Source organism: Tachyglossus aculeatus, chromosome 15 (assembly GCF_015852505.1).
Source record: "Tachyglossus aculeatus isolate mTacAcu1 chromosome 15, mTacAcu1.pri, whole genome shotgun sequence".
NCBI lineage: Eukaryota > Metazoa > Chordata > Mammalia > Monotremata > Tachyglossidae > Tachyglossus > Tachyglossus aculeatus.
In genome coordinates, this window is record NC_052080.1 from 24,899,080 (window position 1) to 24,901,911 (window position 2,832).

A 2,832-nucleotide genomic window follows, 5' to 3' on the forward strand; every position below is an offset into this window, starting at 1 on the left:
TCTCTCTCTCCTCACCCAAGGCCTTCCCCTCTCTCCCAACTCTAAGCTCCTCTACTTTCTCCCCATCTCCAAATCGCCCCCTCTCTCCCTATCCTAAGCTCTCCCAGTTTCCCCACTCCGAGGTCTTCCCCTCTCTTTTCACCCCCAACTTATCCACTCGCTCCCCACCCCAAGCTCCCTACTCTCTCCCCGTTTCAAGTCTCTCCACCTCAAATTCTTCCCTTTTCTTTCCGTCCCAAGCTTTCACTATTTCCCTCCACTCTTTCCCCTAACACTCTCCTCTCCTCTCCATTCCATGCTCTCCCCACCCCAAATTCTTCCCCTCTTTCCCCATCCCAAGCTTCTCCCTCCCACCAACTCAAGTTCTCTTCACTCTCTCCCCATTCCAAGGTCTCCCAACCCCCAGCTCTCCTCTTTGCCTCCCCACTTCCAACTTCCCCCCACAGCCCAAAGTTCTCCTCCTCCTCTCCCCACCCTAAATTCTCCCCCTTCTCTCCTCACCCTAGGCTTTTTCTCCTGGTCTCCCCACCCCAAGTTCTCCTCTCTAGCTCTTCCCACCAGCCTCCCAGTCCCCTCTGCTGATGTGCATTTTTTCCCTCTACGCCGGCCTCCCGTACTGAGTCATTACCTTGACAGGGTAGCAACTAACTTCCAAAACAAAACTTTTCAACCAAGGAAAATCTAACTATGCGGTTTATTAAATGGGGAGGAAAACATTTCAACATAAATGTCTCCAGGGACGTGGATCAGTGGGCTAAATGTTTTCAGAACGGAGTGATGTCCAGCCTTGTGAGAGAATTCAGTGTTCAAACAATGGTCTGGGCTTGGGCTTAGCCCCTGTGGGTACAGGGGTGGCTCTGTCGGGGAGCCGACTGCCATTCGAGCCGAGGCAGCATCGGCGGAGCGGGAGACTGATCCAGTCGATCAGTGGTATTTGTTGAGCACTTACTGGGTGCAGAGCTGTACTAAGCACTGTATTAAGCACTTGGGAGAGTACCATATAACAGAGTTGGTAGACACACTCCCTGCCCACAGTGAGCTTACAGTCTAAAGGGATTGTAGAAACAAGCATGGGGGAAAATCACCATAGAAAGAGGCAGATGAGGCTCCCTCTGGCCGGAAATTGGAAGTATGGGTACCCTATTGACCTTCTTTTCCCGGGGGCTCTTGGCGGAACTTGGGTGGTAAGGACTTGCAGCCATCCTGGAAGGAGCCAGTCCAGAACCTGGTCGTGTCGGTGCTGAGAAGACAGAAGAATCAGAACCAGAGCAGCTTGGAGATCCCACCCTTTACCGCCCCCCCCCCCACGCCCCCACGATGAAAGAGAGAAGAGAAGCAGCATGGCCTAGTCGATAGCGCACGGGCCTGGAGTCAGAAGGATCTGGATTCTGATCCCTGCTCTGCCACTTGCCTGCTGTATGTGACATTCAGCAAGCCACTTCGCTTCTCTGTGCCTCAGTTACCTCATCTGTCAAATGGGGATTAAGGCCCGAGTCCCATGTAGGACATGGATTTGTCCAACCTGATTAGTTTGGATCTACCCCAACGATTAGAAGAGTACCTGGCACATAGTAAATGCTTAACAAATACCATTATTATTATTATTAACAAATGCCATTAAAAAAAGATGAAAGGTGATGGTAATCAACCCACAGATCAGTAGTTATTTACTGAATGTCCCCTCTCAGGGTCGCATCTGGAGAGTTTCCAGTACTCTACCGGTCTCGGCTATGGGAGGGAGAGTCAAGCAGAGGCCTACCCATTCCATTCCTAGCTTGGCCAGTGGCTAGCGAGTGGAAGGCACTCTGCTACAAGTCAAAACTCATCCATGCTGGGCAGCAGCGGTATGGGAGAAAGTTGAGGGTGGCGACTCGGGTTTATGGCATGGAACGCGGCCATGGTAAGCCACTTTTGTATTTTTACCAAGAAAACGCTATGTTTATGCTACCAGAACGATTGCAGATGGAGAGCGGGGCATTCTGGGAGAGATGTGTCCGTGGTGTCACTATGGGTCGGAATTGGTGTCACTATGGGTCGGAATCAACTCGACAGCATAAGACAAGAATTTACCAAATGCCTTTTTCAGGCAGAGCGCTCCTTGACGCTTCAAGTCAAGCCTCCAACCAATGTCTTCCTGGACTCCCTCTTAGATTGTGTAGCCCCCACAAGGGGCAGGGACCGTGTCTAATTCCCTTCTGTGTATTTCCTCCCAGTGCTTAGTACAGTGCTCTGCAGATAATGAGTGCTTAATAAATACTATTCCTTCTACTCTGTGCCCCGGTCCACTGGGGACATTTCCACCCATCAATAGTACTGATTGAATGCTTACTTTGTTCAGAGCACTGGATTAAGCACTTGGAAGAGTACCACAGAGTAAGCAGACATAATCCCGGCCCTCAAGGACCTTATGATCCGAAGAGGCATACAGGCACAGAGTAATGCACTGACAAGAAAGGTAGACCAACAAGATGAAAGCATTTATTCATTAGTGAAAATATGAAAGCATCCTCCCCTGCCAGAAGAGTGCGAAGAGATGACAGTTGGAATTAATGACCAATGTCATCAGTTGGTGTTCCAAAAATGGAGACTTTTATTTGAAGACTGAATTAGAAAAAGCAATAGTTGGCTTAGAAAGACGACACTTTACATAGGAAAAACAAGACCTTCGGGCGGAACAGAGAAACCCGTTTCAGAAAAGTGGCCTCAAACATCCCGGTAGGAGGCGGAACACCTTTTGATTTCAGCTGAAAGAATTCCAGAAAACAATGCACAACAAATCCACCTTCTCGAGCAGCCTCCCTCTACTCACTGAGCGGGGCTCGGCGCCACCTT

General features: G+C 49.9%; 1 non-coding gene across 1 annotated transcript; it reads left to right on the top strand.

The window, feature by feature from the left end:
• The first annotated feature begins 1,678 nt into the window (after positions 1 to 1,678).
• LOC119937879 lies at positions 1,679 to 1,816 on the top strand. Its single transcript, XR_005454251.1, has one exon. It is a non-coding gene; the product is annotated as a small nucleolar RNA SNORA7 (small nucleolar RNA).
• Positions 1,817 to 2,832: the final 1,016 nt, after the last annotated feature.